This window comes from Protopterus annectens, chromosome 2.part0 (assembly GCF_019279795.1).
Source record: "Protopterus annectens isolate FY-2018-M chromosome 2.part0, PAN1.0, whole genome shotgun sequence".
In the NCBI taxonomy this organism is placed as follows: Eukaryota; Metazoa; Chordata; order Ceratodontiformes; family Protopteridae; genus Protopterus; species Protopterus annectens.
This window is the reverse complement of record NC_056728.1, coordinates 1,040,472,161-1,040,490,400: the sequence shown is the minus strand read 5'-3', so window position 1 is coordinate 1,040,490,400 and position 18,240 is coordinate 1,040,472,161.

Genomic DNA, 18,240 nt, shown 5'->3' with positions numbered 1-18,240 from the left:
AGGTGTTCAATCACTGTTTTCAATGCAATGTCCACATCCGGTTTTTCTCCTGTAATCAGGACATCATCAATATAATGGAATACAGTCACTTTATTTAACTGCAACTTAGCCAGGTCTCTGGCCACCAGCCCGTGGCAAAGAGTTGGGCTGTGTAGATATCCTTGTGGAAGTACCTGAAAGGTATATTGCCTCCCCTCCCAGGTAAATGCAAATTGAGCCCTACTCTCTTCTGCTACAGGTATGGAGAAGAAAGCATTTGCCAAGTCCAAAACTGCATGGTACGGCCCAGCAGAAGAAGAAAGTCTCTCCACAATAGTAACAATGTCCGGTACTGCTGCAGTTAAAGGTGGAGCCACCTTATTCAAGCCCCGATAATCTACCGTCATACGCCAGGAACCATCAGGTTTTTTGACAGGCCACACCGGGCTATTGAATGGGCTCACAGTCGGTTCGAGTATGCCAACTTGGAGTAATTCCTGGATCGTTTCAGTAATTTCTGAATGGCCCCCTGGAATACGATATTGCTTAATGTTGGTCACCACCTTTGGTGTGGGAATATGCAGAGGTTCCCACTTGGCATCACCTCGAACAATGGCCTTGACTGCATTGACTGAACAGTGCCGTACTCCAAATCTGAATGGCCCTACCATAGTTTCTAAGGTCCTACCCTTTAGGACATCTATTCCCACAATGTGTTCTGGTACGGGAGCTATTACAGCTACAATGAAAATAGGAATACCATCCCCAAAGGCTATTCTCACTTTGGTTTTTACACCCACTGTCTTTGCCCCCCCATAACCATCAATCTCTACAGACTGTCCACGAAATTTACGGGGGTTACCTGCAAAAATAGTTATTTCTGAGCCGGTATCTACCAAAGCCATTACGTGTTGTGGTCCTCCCCTCCAAAAAATGGTAAGAGGCACGTAGGGGCATCGGTCCCCAGGTGTAATGGCTCTAACTGTGCCTCTAGCTACTGGGGACCCACCTTCTAGTCAATTTGCTTCCATTTTTTCCGTCAGGGTTTTCCACCCCTTCTCTCCCCAATCTCTTTCATCAGTGAACTCTCCCATCTGCCATTGTGCTAGCTCCTCATCAGTAGGGATGTCAGGATACAACTGATTCCATCCTTTCTTCCCTTCAGTGGTACTTCTGATTGGCCTTTTTGCAGGGGTTTGTTTACCTGAAAGGTCTGATTCCTTTCCTTTCTGCTTCTGCTTCCATCTTTTGTATAACTCTTCTGTAGTTATTCCATCTATTTCTGCAGCTTCCACCACCCATCTTAACAAATCTAGAAACATCTGCTTTCTTGTTACTTTTTCACTACCCTCGTTTTTTGATTTGTCTGCATTTGCCTTTCTGGCTTTCCTCTGCTCTTTTTCTTCTACCAGTTCTGCCAGCTGGTTTAAAGTAGACATTACATCCCATATTGGTTGGCCAATACACCCTGCCAAGGCAGCCATTAGCTGCCCTTTCCACCATTGTGGGGCATTTTTAATTAACCTATTTCTCATATTACCAGTAAAAATTTGTCCATCTGGCCCTTTTGGAATATGCAACTCCCCATTTATCAGTTCTAATGAGTAAATAGTTGCTAACATAGCCATTTCCCTTAGCTGTTGGATTGCTTCAGCTATTGTTTTCCAGGATTTATGCTCCTCTGCTACTGCTGTAGCATCCGGCCAAGTGGCCCGAAAGGCGGAAGCTAACCATACCACCAATGTATTGATATGAGGGTCTTTATGGTCACAATTGTTCACTATTTGCTTCAGCCGGGGGTGAAATACTAAACAGGCGCACTGATGCATTTCTTCATCACTCAGTGACACCGCCTCTCCCCCAGTATCCCAGACCCGGAGAAACCAAGCCAAGAGGGTCTCCCCAGGCTTTTGCTTATAAGTTTGAATTATTTTTAATAACTCTGTCTGGGAATAACTGCGCACCTCCACCCACTGCTGTGGTTGTCCCCCAGCATGTATTGAATTTTTCTCTACAATTGGTCGGGCACTCACTGATGGGGAATTTATTATTTCAAAATCATCATTCATCTCATCAGAAGAAGGGAGATCTCCCTCCCATTCTTCAGGGTCAAACTCTGCCTTACATATCAAGGCACGCACTCTAGGCCTAGAGGGTGGTTTCCGTGAACCTCTCCCCTTCCATTGCCTGCGCTGTTGTATTACTCGAGTGGCCAGAGTCACTGAATTAGTTTTCCAATGCTCTGCATCCTGTCCTACCTTAGCCAATTCCACATCTGCCTTTTCCAAGGCATCCCTATCCAATCGGTGAGTGTGTGCATGCTCTTTACATTGCTCTTCTAAGTCTAGAACTTTTACTTTTAGATCTTCAACATCCTTGTCTAACTCCTGTATTGCTTCAAAGAACAGCCATCCAGCTGCTCCCACTCCCTCTTTCACCTTCTTTCCCTTATCCTCCAATTTTAAACCTGATAAGGCCTTTGCCAGCTCCTCAGGGTCTACTGGTTTTACTGGTGAGGATTTTGGAGAAGGTGGAGGTGAAACCTGACTCAATACCTTAGCAAGGGGGTCCCATCTTCCAAACAATGCTGGAAACTCAATATTTGCCCCTCCCTTACTTTTGGTATCTGTAGCTTGTTTCTTATTTAACCCTACACCTATGTGATTAAATGGAAGAAACATTGGCTGTTGTGACATATCTACTGCAAACCACAGACCCTGCTCGCTGCGCCAACTGTTCTAGTCAGATTACTAAATTCTGTGGTTAATACAGTATTAGAGATGACACAAGAGACCAAGGCTCAAACTTAGCAATTTTATTTTTAAGCTTTTAACAATTAAGGTTGTGACAATAATAAACAATTGACTAGTCAACATGCAAAATCTAACCTATAATTTATTACATTAACACTTAATATAACTATTAAATCATGTACTTACAAGCATATGCATTAAGAATATCATCTTTGCCACTGATAGGGGGACTCCAAACCTATTCAGTACAGCTATCTGTTCAGTCAAGACAGGGCCGACACTGGCAGGCAATGCTGTATGCTCAGTTCAGGCTCTTGCTTCAATCAGATCTGGATGATGATGAGTTCCAGTCTATTGACAGCCTCTGAGCCTTTTATAGGTAAAATATGCCATAGGGTCAATGAGTTCGGCTGATGACACCTAGGCCAACAGTTTAATCATAAACTGTTGGTTGATGACACTCAGATCACCAGTTTGATCATGAGCTGATCAAAATATCTTAGAACATTACAAATCATTTCCTAAGTTGTCAACAAGTCCCGTAATGTCTTCTACTTTAATACATTACTTCCTCATTTCAGAGGGCAGTTAGCCCACAAACTCGTGATATAATGTCTAGTTTTATACATTACTTCTTCCTTTCAGAAGACAGTTAGCCCACAAACTTGTGATTTAGTTCCTCTTTGAAATCCCCCACCTTTTGGTAAACATCTTTTAAGCTGACAAACAACTTCAAAGGTTAACTGAAGTTCAGTTATACCAGTATCAGTGTGCAAGGCCTGCCTTTGAAGCATGATTCTTTCAGGTTTCATATATTTATTCATTATATTAAGCAGTATATCATGTATTAACCTAATTAGCAGCATGTCATGTAATTATTTAATTAGCAGCATATCATGTCATTACTTAATTAGCAGCATATCATGTCTAACATCAAGCACACACACACAGCAGTTCAATAGCTTGAGGCATTAAAATTCAGGTAGACTGTGTGGATCCGTCACAAATGCCCGAGTGGGGTATTGTATCGAAGGCTTTTGCGAGGTCCAGGTAGGCTGTGTGGACCACCTTCCCCTCGTCAATGGCCTTGGTGACTGTTTCAAAGAAATTGACCAGGTTTAAGAGGCAGGATCTGCCCTTAACAAAGCCAAACTGGGTAGGATCCAGTGTCTGTAGGTCCCCAATATCTTTATTTATGAGGTCCATGATGATCCTTTCCAAAGCTTTGCAGACCAAGCTAGTCAGGCTTATGGGGTGATAGTTTCCAGGATCCGTTGAGGCACCACCTTTGTGGAGAGGGACCACTGTTGCTGTACACCACTCTTTGGGTACATATCCTGTAGTAAGGCTGAGATTGAACAGTAGTTTTATGTTTGGGTTTAGCTCTTCTTGAAGTTCATGTAGGACGCAGCTTGGGACACCATCTGGCCCCATTGATGCTGCTTTTTTTGCTTTGGAGAGGGCGGCTCTTACCTGAGCATCTGAGATGTCAGGGGGGCAGCAATCTGCTGGGATAGATATTTGCCCTTTTGGTGGGGAGGGGGGGGAGAAGTTTGCGCTGAACCTGTCAGCTGGGATGTTGGCAATGTCTGTGGGTTTGGTGTATTTTTTGTCATTTTGGACTAATTCTGAGCATATCTGGGAATTCCCACCCAGGTTCCTAACATAACTAAAGAAAGCCTTGTGATTATCCTTAGTGTCCTGTGCAATTTTTCTCTCGAAGCTGGCCCTAGACGATTTTATGAGTGCCCGTAGATTTTTGCTAATACTGATCAGAGATGCCTTCCCTTTTTGGGATTTTGCTCTATCATGTAGTAGCTTCCTCCTTCTATTGTATAGTTTGTTTATGGCTGGGGTCCACCAGACAGGATGTCTGCCTTTGGAGGATTGGGTCTTGGTTTTATTTGGAATTGCATGATCCATGCATTCCTGAAGGTGTTCATAGAATGCGTTTATAAAGGATTCTGCGGTCTGGGCTGTATTTTCCACAGGCCCGGGGGCTTTGAAGGATTCCACCTCAGTTTTGAGGAGTGTGAAATTTGCTTTAGAGAAGTTTTTCACTGTGGTTTTCTGGGCAGGGGGTGGGGTCTGGATGTGAATATCCAGTGAGATTAGTTTATGGTCTGATCTTACCAGTGAGGGATACACTTCTGGTCTGGAGCATAGAGTCCCCATGTTGGTGATGATCAGGTCCAGTATGTTTTCCCTCTTGTGGGAGTGGTAACAAGTTGTTCCATAGCATTTGAGTTTATAAATTCTAGGAACCTTTGGGCTAGGGTGTTGGAGCTAGAGTAATGCTCCCAGTCTATGTTTGGATAGTTGAAGTCGCCCAATATAATGGTGTTTGGAGAGACCTTCATATTTTCCAGTGTTCTCAGGAAGGCCAAGTGGGGTTCCTAGCTTTGGGAGGGTGGTTTGTAGCAGGTTATAAACTGGAAGGCAGTTTTACCCACTGTTAGTTGCACATGGATAGTCTCTGATGCTTCGTGCTGTGCCACCAACCTGGAGGTGTGGGTATCTTTGACGAATATTGATACTCCCCCTCCTTTTGTGGTTCGGTCCAAGTTTTGGGGCTGAAAAGCATGGTATGAGGTATAACCTGGTAGTGCTGGGGTGCTCTCGGGATCCTTGAACCAGGTTTCTGTTACTGCACAGATATCGATGTTCTCCATGCTAAGGAGAGTTTTGAGTGCATGCATCTTGAGGTTTAGACTTCTGGTGTTGAGTAGCATTACTCTTAGTTTCTTATCCCTTGTGATACCTATGGAGGTGGGTTTGTCTTTTGAGCCTTGCCTAAAAAAGGCACTATGGGGGTAGCAAGATCCTTTGCCAATATCCGAAAGCCCAGGGGTGACAGGTGCAAGCCGTCCCTAGCGAAGCATCGTGGCTTGTCGAGCATGTCATCCCAGGCAGAAAAGCATTGGATCCCCTTTGAATGACACCAATACTTAAGCCAATTGTTGAAATTGATCATCTTGTCTTCATATTAGGTTCATAGATTCATACTAAGCTAACTGCCCTTGCGAGCCATTTTAAGCCTAGCCAATTATCCCTTGTGAGACTCAAACCCTGCACCTTGTGTTTGTAAGGCAAACACCGTAGCCATTAGGCCACCCTCCCCAAAATTTAAGTTACCTGTGGCATCATTCTTGGTGAGGGTAAGATGCTACTCAAGGTCAGGGTCATACCAGCCTGGGCTACATGCTCAGAGAGCTCCTCTATGTCTCTTTTCATGTAGTCCAAGTAGGTACGTCTCAGGTCATTCACACCAGCTTGGACAATGACTGAGTCATATTTGTACTTGCCTTGGAGTGACCTGAGTGCTTGTGTTATGTGGCAGATCCTAGCGCTCAACAGGCAGCTCACCGTGACCTTCTCCTTGTTCAGTCTGGTCAGCGGGACGTCAGTGTGCCTGATGATAGAGTCACCTATTACAAGTGTATCAGGTGTGCTGTTTAGCCTTAAGGGCTGTGACTGTTCAGCAAACTGGCTTTGTGAGCTATGTGTTGCACGTCTTTTGTTTTGGGGTAGCGGTTGCTTAGGTGTCTGCTTTGGAGGTCTCTGCTGCTTAAGCAGATTTTTATTTAGAGTCTCCGAGTATGTTTTTGTGTGTTTATGTGTTTGGTTTGCTGTCGTGGTAGGTCTATGTGAGACTGGAATTGTAGTGAGTGTGGTTTCCTTCTCCTCCTGACTGGTTACGCCAGTACTGAGTTGAGAGAGCTTAGCCTCCAGTTTGGCTATATGGTTGCATCTCTCACATGTGTTGGAATTTGTTGGGAGGAGGAGAGGGTTGTCTGTGTACATGAGGCAGTTGTAACATTGCCTCAAGATTCCCAGATTCACCAGCTGGACCGGAGAGGAGATTGACAACTGACCTTTGGACATGCTAGAATAGTATTGGGAATTCCTTTATAATTGAAAGAGGGCCAATGGGGAACAAGGTACTCAAGGGGAGTTTGTGAGGGTGTAGTGCTTTTAATTTTTTAGTGCTGACTTAGTGAGCAAGTGCCAGGTAACTTAAATGCAATGTGTTACAGGTAACTTAAATGCAAAAATGACAAACAGTAACTTTCTTTCAAGTGAAACAAGGAAATAAGTACAGTAAGCAATGCAGATATCACTAGGGATCCACAGAAGCACTGAAAAACCGCGTTTTAAGTGGAATTAGCGTTTCAGGGAAATAACAAGCATACAAACAAAGCTAGATTCAGCAGGCCTGGATCTAGTCTATGCTACAGCAAACAAGGTATACCAATTTCAGTAAGAAACAGTTCAAATATGCAGGCACTATAAGCCTTTAACCAGAAATTCCCAGCTCAGAAGGGCAGAGTCCAGCCTCTCCTCCCACAAGAATGCAGACCACGAACCTTCTTAATGTAAAATAACTGGCCTGAAGCCCAAGTGCTTAAACCAGAACTAATACACTTTTAGAATAACAGACACTGAGCCCTCAATCAGCAGTTCCCAACTTAGAAGGATGTAAGCTACCTGTCCTGCCACTACAGTGCAGGCCATAAACCTTCCTACCCTCTTAATTCTTCCTTCTATTATATTCCCAGAAATCTAAATTGCAACCTTTCTCTAGGATATCAAAGGACCTAATTGTACTGTAAAGAATTACTGTCTCTCTCAATATGTGGATAGTACTATGTCTTTTTATTACTTGACCAAGACTGAGATGTAAGCATTGTTGCTCAATGTCTGTAACATACGAAATTATTGTAAATGATTTAATTTTTATAACCTTGTTTTATCTTGGAGCTTTTCTCCCCGGGCCTCCACTGAAAATGGAAATTATCCAGTTGGACTAGCCCGGTCAACAAATGTAAAATAAATAAAATAAATAAATAATGTAAAATAACTGGCCTGAAGCCCAAGTGCTTAAACCAGAACTAATACACTTTTAGAATAACAGACACTGAGCCCTCAATCAGCAGTTCCCAACTTAGAAGGATGTAAGCAACCTGTCCTGCCACTACAGTGCAGGCCACAAACCTTCCTAATGTAAAACAACTGGTCTGTAGCCCAAGTGCTTAATCCAAAAGACTTAGAATGATAGCTACACTTTAATCAAGTTACTACCAAGCAGTAATAAATACAATTGAATACTTTAAAGAATGCCTGGATTACTGCTCAAGTTATACAAACAAAGCTAGATTCAGCAGGCCTGGATCTAGTCTATGCTACAGCAAACAAGGTGAACCAATTTCAGTAAGAAGCAGTTCAAATATGCATGCACTATAAGCCTTTAACCAGAAATTCCCAGCTCAGAAGGGCAGAGTCCAGCCTCTCCTCCCACAAGAGTGCAGACCACAAACCCTCTTAATGTAAAATAACTGGCCTGAAGCCCAAGTGCTTAAACCAGAATTAATACACTTTTAGAATAACAGATACTCAGCCCTCAATCAGCAGTTCCCAAATTAGAAGGATGTAAGCTACCTGTCCTGCTACTACAGTGCAGGCCACAAACCTTCCTAATGTAAAACAACTGGTCTGAAGCCCAAGTGCTTAATCCAAAAGACTTAGAATGATAGCTACACTTTAATCAAGTTACTACCAAGCAGTAATAAATACAATTGAATACTTTAAAGAATGCCTGGATTACTGCTCAAGTTATACAAACAAAGCTAGATTCAGCAGGCCTGGATCTAGTCTATGCTACAGCAAACAAGGTGTACCAATTTCAGTAAGAAGCAGTTCAAATATGCATGCACTATAAGCCTTTAACCAGAAATTCCCAGCTCAGAAGGGCAGAGTCCAGCCTCTCCTCCCACAAGAGTGCAGACCACAAACCCTCTTAATGTAAAATAACTGGCCTGAAGCCCAAGTGCTTAAACCAGAATCAATACACTTTTAGAATAGCAGACACTCAGCCCTCAATCAGCAGTTCCCAACTTAGAAGGATGTAAGCTACCTGTTCTGCCACTACAGTGCAGACCACAAACCTTCTTAATGTAAAACAACTGGTCTGATGCCCAAGTGCTTAAACCAAAAGGCTTAGAATGAGTTACACCAAGCAGTAATAAATACAATTGAGTACTTTTAAGATGATGCAAAAGCAAAATAAAGTAGGAAGAAACACAAATACAGTAAAAGCAGATTTTTTTTTTAAGTGGAAAGAGAGAAAGGAAAGGGAGAAAGGAGTAGCAGAAACTAAGCTGATTGGCCTTTCAAATGTTCTCCCTGTACTGGGTAGAATGAGGTAATGACACTAGACTGGGAGGAGGGTCCCAGATCAAATTTACACTAGGGGCGGGCAACTGCAAAGCCACCAACTATAAAAACACTATACCAACAGGGCGAGAGGGTGGGAAACAAACTGCAGAAATGTTTCTCACAGCTGAAAAGCAGCAGTGAGCCTTTAAATGAAAGTTTTAAATAGCTAAAGGAGCCTATAGAAAAAGAGTTTAACTGCAACAAGTTATCAGAAACAAACAACCCAACAGATGCTTAATAAAAGTGGACAGTTTCCAGTTAATACCTCACACACAGTGAAACTATCTAGAAAAATACACAGTACACAAAGTGCTATAAATAACAAAGAAATAAAGAACAAAATAAACAAAAAACAGGATACTTAATGTTATATATTATAGCTCCGAGTTTCCTCAGTGTCTTTCCTTCGATCAGCTCAGTGTGAAATGCAGAAAAGAAACAGCATAAATGTTTGTCACAGAAGAAAAGCAGCAGTGAGCCTTTAAATGAAAGTTATAAATAGATAAAGTAGCAAGGAGACTCAAGAGAATGCTTTTAACTGCAATCAATTAAGTTATATGATACACTCCTTGGCAGGAAATCAGAACAAACAAACCCAAATAGCTGTTTAACAAATGTAGAAAATTTCCAGTTAATACCTCACACACAGTGAAACTAGCTAGATGTATGCAGCAGACAATAAAAGTGCTATAAAGAACTCGTAAAAATAAGCAAAAAACAGGATACTTAATATTAAGTATACCAGTTCAGGGTTTGCTCAGTGCACTTCCTCCGATTAGCTCAGTGTGAAATGGCAGAAACCCTCACAAGTTAACTTCTTAAGTAAAAGAAAGTTGAAACCTGAAGCAACTTTAAAAAAAGCTCAAAAGAACCACTGAGGTGCGTACTCCAACCCATAGTTCAGGTAACCCCAATCAGCCAATGACCATAAACACTCCCATTGCACGGAAATGCAAGAATGACTTTGCCAAAAACTAAGATGGCCTGAAACATGTGCTCAGACACACAACCTCTTCAAACAAACCTAGGCAGAAAACACAAGCCTGAATATGGACAATGCTACAATTACCCACACTATTTAGGTAGAAAAAAACTGCAGAAATGTTTATCACAGCAGAAAAGCAGCAATGAGCCTTTAAATGAATGTTTTAAACAGATAGAGGAGCAAGGAGACTCTAGAGAAGGCCTTTAAGTGGAAGCAAATAAGTTATATGATACAGTCCTTGGCAGGAAATCAGAGCATAAAAACTCAAACGTGTTTTACAAATGTAGAAAATGTCCAGTTAATACCACACACACACTGAAACTAGCTAGAAAAGTATGCAGCAGACAATAAAAGTGCTATAAATAACTCATGAAAATAAGCAAAAAACAAGATATTTAATGTTATATGTCACAGATCAGGGCTTGCTCAGTGCCTTTCCTCCAATCAGCTCAGTGTGAATTGACAGAAAGACTCACAAGTTAACTTCTTAAGTAACAGAAAGTTGAAACCTAAAACAACTTTAAAAAAAGCCTGAAAGAACCAATGAGGTGCTTATTCTAAGCCGTAATCCAGGTAACCCCAATCAACAATGACCATAAGCACTCCCCTCTCACTGAAATGCAAGAAGGGCTTGGGCTAAACTAAGATGTCCTGGAACATGTGCTCAGATACACAGCTACTACAAACAAACAACTGGGCCCAAAACACAAGCCTGCATATGGACAATGCTGAAACTACTCCCACTACTTAAATAGAACAAAACTGAAGAAATGTTTATTACAGCAGAAAAGCAGCAGTAAGCCATTAAATGAAAGTTTTAAACAGATATAAAAACAAGAAGACTCTAGAAAATGCTTTTAACTGCAAACAAATAAGTTCTATGATACGTTCCTTGACAGGAAATGAGAGCAAACAAACCCAAACAGGTGCTTAACAAATGTAGAAAATTTCAGTTAATAACTCACACACACAGTGAACCTAGCTAGAATAGTATGCAGCAGACAATAAAAGTGCTATAAATAACTCATTAAAATAAGAAAAAACAGGATACTTAATGTTATATATCGCAGTTCAGGGTTTGCTCATTGCCCTTCCTCTGATTAGCTCAGTATGATATGGCAGAAATACTCACAAGTTAACTTTTTAAGCAACGGAAAGTTGAAACCTAAAACAACTTTAAAAAAGCTTGACAGAACCAATGAGGTGCTTATTCCAAGCAGCAGTCCTGGTAACCCCAATCAGCCAATGACCATAAACACTCCCCTCATATTGAAATGCAAGAATGGCTTAGGCTAAACTAAGATGGCCTGGAACATGTGCTCAGACAAACAGCCTATACAAACAAACAGCTAGGCCAAAAACACAAGACTGAATATGGGCACCGCTACAACCACCCACACTACTTAGGTATAAAAACTACTGCAGAAATGTTTATCACAGAAGAAAAACAGCAGTGAACCTTTAAATGAAAGTTTTAAACAGATAAAAGAGCAAGGAGACTCTAGAGAATGCTTTTAAGTGCAAACAAATAAGTTATATGATACATTCCTTGACAGGAAATTACAGCAAACAAACCCAAACAGGTGTTTAACAAATGTAAGAAAAGTTGCAATTAATACCTCACACACACAGTGAAACGAGCTAGAAAATTATGCAGCAGACAATAAAAGTGCTATAAATAACTTGTAAACATAAGCAAAAAACAAGATATTTAGTGTTATATCTCACAGATCAGGGCTTGCTCAGTGCCTTTCCTCTGATCAGCTCAGTGTGAAATGGCAGAAACACTCACAAGTTAACTTCTTAAGTAACAGAAAGTTGAAACCTAAAACAAACTTTAAAAAAAGCTCGAAAGAACCAATAAGGTGCTTACTGCAAACCGTAGTCGAGGTAACCCCAATCAACAATGACCATAGACACTCCCCTCTCACTGAAATGCAAGAATGGCTTTGGTGAAGCTAAGATGGCCTGGAACATGTGCTCCATTAAGACGCTTCTACACATGTACTCAGATACACAGCAACTACAAGCAAACAGCTAGGCCCAAAACACGAGCCTGCATATGGACAATGCTAAAACTACCCACACTACTTTGATAGAACAAAACTGAAGAAATGTTTATCACAGCAGAAAAGCAGCAGTGAGCCTTTAAATAAAAGTTTTAAACAGATAAAGGAGCAAGGAGACTCTAGAGAATACTTTTAAGTGCAAACAAATAAGTTATATGATATACTACTTGGCAGAAAATTAGAACAAACAAGCCCAAACAGCTACTTAACAAATGTAGAAAATTTCCAGTTAACACCTCACACACAGTGAAAATAGCTAGAAAAGTATGCAGCAGTCAATAACAGTGCTATAAATAACTTATAAAAATAAGCAAAAAACAGGATACTTAATGTTATGTATCACAGTTCAGGGTTTGCTCAGTGCACTTCCTCCGATTAGCTCAGTGTGAAATGGCAGAAACACTCACAAGTTAACTTTTTAAGTAACAGAATGTTGAAACCTAAAACAATGTTAAAAAAGCTTGAAAGAACCAATAAGGTGCTTACTCCAAGCCGTAGTCGAGGTAACTCCAATCAGCCAATGACCATAAACACTCCCCTCTCACTGAAATGCAAGAATGGCTTTGGCTAGACTAAGATGGCCCAGAACATGTGCTCAGATACACAGCCTCTACAAACAAATAGCTAGGCCCAAAACACTAGGCTGAATATGGACAATGCTAAAACTACCCACAATGCTTAGGTAGAAAAAATTCGGCAGAAATGTTTATCACAGCAGAAAAGCAAGAGTGAGCCTTTAAATGAACGTTTTAAAGAGATAAATTTGCAAGGAGACTCTAGAGAATGCTTTTAACGGCAAACAAATAAGTTATATAATGCACTTTTTGGCAGGAAATCAGAAAAAAACAAATTGTGTATCTCTGCTACCTTTAAACTAAAACAAAAAAAGAAATAACAAAAAAATCTTGCTTTTTTCCCACTTTCTGAAATTTAAGAAAGTTCAGTTACAGATTTGCTGTCCTGAACTGTTTGTAAGTTTCTTGGGGGGCAATGCTTGCTTGGGCTAAAGGGAAGTCTCTGTGTTCACCAGTGACAGTGGTTAACACTGAGCAGCCTGCCTGTCCCTGTAAGAGTGGTTACTGCCTAGAAGCTGTAGTTTTATTGGCCATTTTGATTCAATTCCAAACTCCTTGATCTCTCTCTCTTAAAACCCTGATGCCTCATGGTTTTGGCATCTTTCCAGGCTTGTTAGTTGTTGCTGAAGCACCTACCAAGGGGAGAAAATGTTGAGAGAAGAAAGGAGCCACTTTTGAGAATTTAAGTATTTTCTTCTGATTTTTTGTTTAGAATTACTGCTTTGCCACCTACTTTTTGGCATTTTCCGGCTTGCTAAAGCTTATATATGTATTAGAAACAGTATTTAGAACACATATAGAGCCTGTTTACTGCATTTCCTGTGTTGCACTTAATTTAAAATCGTTTTTTTCTCTTAAAATTGCATTTTACCTGACTTTGGCCTAGCACTCAAGCGTGCAGTCATTTATTGCACTGTTGTGAATATTTTGCTACTTGTGTATCTCTGCTACCTTTAAACTAAAACAAAAAAAGAAAAAACAAAAAATCTTGCTTTTTTCCCACATTCTGAAATTTAAGAAAGTTCAGTTACAGATTTGCTGTTCTGAACTGTTTGTAAGTTTCTTGGAGGCCAGTGCTTGCTTGGGCTAAAGGAAAGTCTCTGTGTTCACCAGTGGCAGTGGTTAACAATGAGCAGCCTGCCTGTCCCTGTAGGAGTGGTTACTGCCTAGAAGCTGTAGTTTTATTGGCCATTTTGGGTCAATTCCAAACTCCTTGATCTCTCTCTCTTAAAACCCTGCAACTCTCTTTTTGCGCGGTCTTGCGCACAGAACAGCATCGGGCAGTGCCACTTAAACAGGTTTAAACTATTCCCGGCTCCACAAAGTCTGCTCTTCACTTTTTCCCTTAGAACTGCTGTAAATCTCTAATTAAGCACTCAATTTTCATTCTAAAGCCCTGCACTTGCTTGTATAAGTAATCTCATAGGTAAACACAAACTAAAGCACTACATCCTCTTATACTCCTTCTAAGCACTTGCTCCCTATTGGTTCTTTCTGATCAGTCAATAAGTAGTTCCATATATTATTCAGGCATGTCCAAAGGTCAGTTTCGAGTTTACTCTCCAGTCCAGCTGGTGAATCTGGGAATCTTGAGGCAATGTTACAACTGCCTTATGTATACAGACCACCCTCTCCTCCTCCAAACAAGCTCAAATATATGTGAGAGATGCAACTATATAGCCAAACTGGAGGCTAAGCTCTCTCAACCCAGTACTGGCACAGCCTGTCAGGAGGAGAAGGTAACCACACACACCACAAATCCAGTCTCATATAGACCTATCGCATCAGCAAACCAAACACATAAACACACAAAAACATACTCGGAGTCTCTAAATAAAAATCTGCCTAAGCAGCAGAGACCTCCAAAGCAGACATCCAAGCAACACCTACCACGAAACAATATCCACGTAGCACATAGCTCACAAAGTCAGTGTGCCACACCGTCACAGCCCTTAAGGCTAAACAACACACCTAATACACTTGTAATAGGTGACTCTGTTGTCAGACACACTGACGTCCCACTCACCAGGCTGAACAAGGAGAAGGTCACTGTAAGCTGCCTGTCGGGTGCCAGGATCCGCCACATAACACAAGCACTCAGGTCACTCCAAAGCAAGTACAAATATGACTCTGTCATTGTCCATGCTGGCGTGAATGACCTGAAATGTACCTCACTGGACTACATGAAAAAAGATGTACAGGAGCTCTTTTATCATGTAGCCCAGGCCGGTATGACCCTGACCTTGAGTAGCATCTTACCCTCACCAAGAATGATGCCACAGTATAAAGACAAAATGATCACTTTTAACAATTGGCTAAAGTATTGGTGTCATTCAAAGGGGATCCGGTGCCTGTCAACCTGGGATGACATGCTCGACAAGCCACGTTGCTTTGCTAGGGATGGCTTGCACCTGTCACCCCTGGGTTTTCGAATACTGGCAAAGGCTCTTGCCTCCCCCATAGTTCCTTTTTTAGGCAAGGCTCAAAAGACAAACCCACCCCCATAGACAACACAAAGAAAAAAAAACTAAGGGTAATGCTGCTCAACTCCAGAAGTCTAAACCTCAAGATGCACGCACTCGAGACTCTCCTCAGTATGGAGAATATTGATATCTGTGCAGTAACAGAAACCTGGTTTAAGGCTCCCGAGAGCACCCCAGCACTAACAGGTTATACTTCATACCATGCCTTCAGGCCCCAAACTCGGACTGAACGACAAAAGGAGGGGGAGTATCCATATTTATCAAAGATACCCACACCTCCAGGTTAGTGGCACTGCACGAAGCATCGGGAACCATCCATGTGCAACTAACAGTGGGCAAAACTGCCTTTCAGTTTAACACAGGAACCTCACTCGGCTTTCCTGAGAACACTGGAGAATATGAAGGTCTCTCCAAATACTATTATATTGGGTGACTTCAACTACCCAAACATTGATTGGGAAAACTACTCAAGCCCAAACACCCTCGCCCAATGGTTCCTAGAATTTATAAACTCAAATGCCATGGAACAACTGGTCACCACTCCCACAAGAGGGGAAAAATATTGGATCTGGTCATCACCAACATGGGGTCTCTATGTTCCACACCAGAGGTATACCCCTCATTGGTAAGATCAGACCATAAACAAATCTCACTGGACATCCATATTCCATCCCTACCCCTAGCCAAGGAAACCATGGTGAAGAACTTCTCAAAAGCAAACTTCACACTTCTCAATACTGAGGTGGAATCCTTCAAAGCCCCCGGGCCAGTGGAAAATATGGCCCAAAATGCAGAATCCTTTACGAAAGCATTCTATGGACACCTACAGGAATGCATGGAGCATGCTATCCCAAATAAAACCAAGACTCACTCCTCCAAAGGCAGGAGACCTGTCTGGTGGACCCTGGCCATAAATAAGCTATACAACAGAAGGAGAAAGCTACTACATGACAGAGCAAAATCCCACAAAGGGAAGGCGTCACTGATCAGTACTAGCAAGAAACTATGATCCCACATAAACTCATCTAAGGCCAGCTTCGAAAGAAAAATTGCACAAGACACTAAAGATAATCACGAGGCCTTCTTTAGTTATGCCAGAAACCTGGGAGGCAACTCCCAGATATGCTCTGAGTTAGTGCAAAATGACAAAAAATACACTGAACCCACAGACATTGCCAACATCCTGGCAGAAAGGTTTAGTGCAAACCCCCCCCTTCCCCCCCAAAAGAGCAAATGTCTATCCCAACAGAGTGTAGCCTTCCTGAGATCACAGATGCACAGGTGAGAGCTGCCCTCTCCAAAGCAAAAAACACAGCATCAATGGGACCAGACGGTATCCTGGGCTGCGTCTTACATGAGCTCCAAGAAGAACTAAACCCTCATATAAAGTCACTGTTTAATCTCAGCCTTACTACAGGATATGTACCCAAGGAATGGCGTACAGCAACAGTGGTCTCACTCCACAAAGGTGGTGACACAACAGACCCTGGAAACTATCGCCCTATAAGCCTGACTAGCCTGGTCTGTAAAGCTATGGAGCGTATCATCATGGAAATCATAAACAAAGACATTGGGAACCTCCAAACACTGGATCCTACCCAATTTGGCTTTGTTAAGGGCAGATCTTGCCTCTTGAACCTGATTGACTTCTTTGAAACAGTTACCAAAGCCATAGATGAAGGGAAGATAGTTCACACAGCCTACCTGGACCTCGCAAAAGCCTTCAGCACAATACCACACTCGGGCATCATAAATAAGCTCACCAGCTTAAATTTCAACCCCTATGTCACAAGATAGGTTGAAAACTGGCTTAGGGATAGAGCCCACATGGTCAGATTAGCAGATGCCATGTCAGACACTAAACCAGTTACAAGTGGTGTACCACAAGGCTCAGTCTTGGGACCTCTCTTGTTCGGTATATATTTCTCCGGGGTACAGGCTAACATGGGTGGACTATGGCTGACCAAGTTCGCAGATGACTGCAAACTGGGTGCCGTAATCGACTTTCCAGCTGACACAAGCATCCTCCAAAGGGTCTCACAGAGATGGATAACTGGTGCCAGAGCCAGGGCCTAAAGCTAAATGCCAAAAAGTGCATAGTCATCCCCTTTGGGAAAAACAAAGTGCCCACAAATTACCACATAGGTGGTAATCCATTAAGTACGGAAGAAGTAATTAGGGATTTGGGAACCCAAGTAGATAGCAATCTCTCCTTTGACAATCACGTTGCCAAAGTGGTTAGAAAGACCTTCTATATAGCCCACCTTATCATGAAAGGGTTCACATCTAGATCAAGAGAGGTCATTGTGCCCCTCTACTCATCACTTATCAGGCCTATAATTGAGTACAATGTGCCATTTGGGATGTACCTTACCCGACACCTGCAGCAACCGGAAAGACCCCAAAAGTATCTCACCAAGAGGATCAAGGGGCTCAAACAGATGCCCTATGTAGTTCAGCTAAAGAAACTCCAGCTCTACTCAGTTGCATACCGCCTACTCATAGGCAATCTGTGTCTGACGTATAAAGCCATGTCCAACCCAGAATTAATGGACATGCTTCACCCCAGGAAATCCAAATCCCTTAGAGCTACATGCTCCAGGGACTTGAACCTCAGCACATAAATAAATAGGACATGCTGGACGGACAGATTCATATCCCAGAGGCTCCCCACACTCTGGAACAAAATCCCACTCCATGTTAGGCAGAGCCTCTCACTGACCCTCTTCAAGAGAAATCTTGACGAGTGGATGGGAGATCGTAAGTTTACCCCTGGGATCTCTTCTGTGTCCCTGCTTGACAGAGGTACAGTAAACTAACCTTAAAAGGGCTACCTTCTGTGACCTACTATACAGAGGCACAGTCAACTAATCTAAAAGGGTGGCGAAAGCCAAACACACTCTGACTAGGCTTATAAATGCCCTAGGGCAGATAGCCTAGTATCAATCTATGAACCTGCGAACCTATAAACACAAACAGGTGCTTAACAAATATCAAAAATTTCCAATTAATACCTCGCACACACAGTGAAACTAGCTAGAAAAGTATGCAGTAGACAGTAAAAGTGCTATAAATTACTCATAAAATATGAAAAAAACAGGATACTTAATGTTATATATATCACAGATCAGGGTTTGCTCAGTGCCCTTCCTCTGATTAGCTCAGAGTGAAATGGGAGAA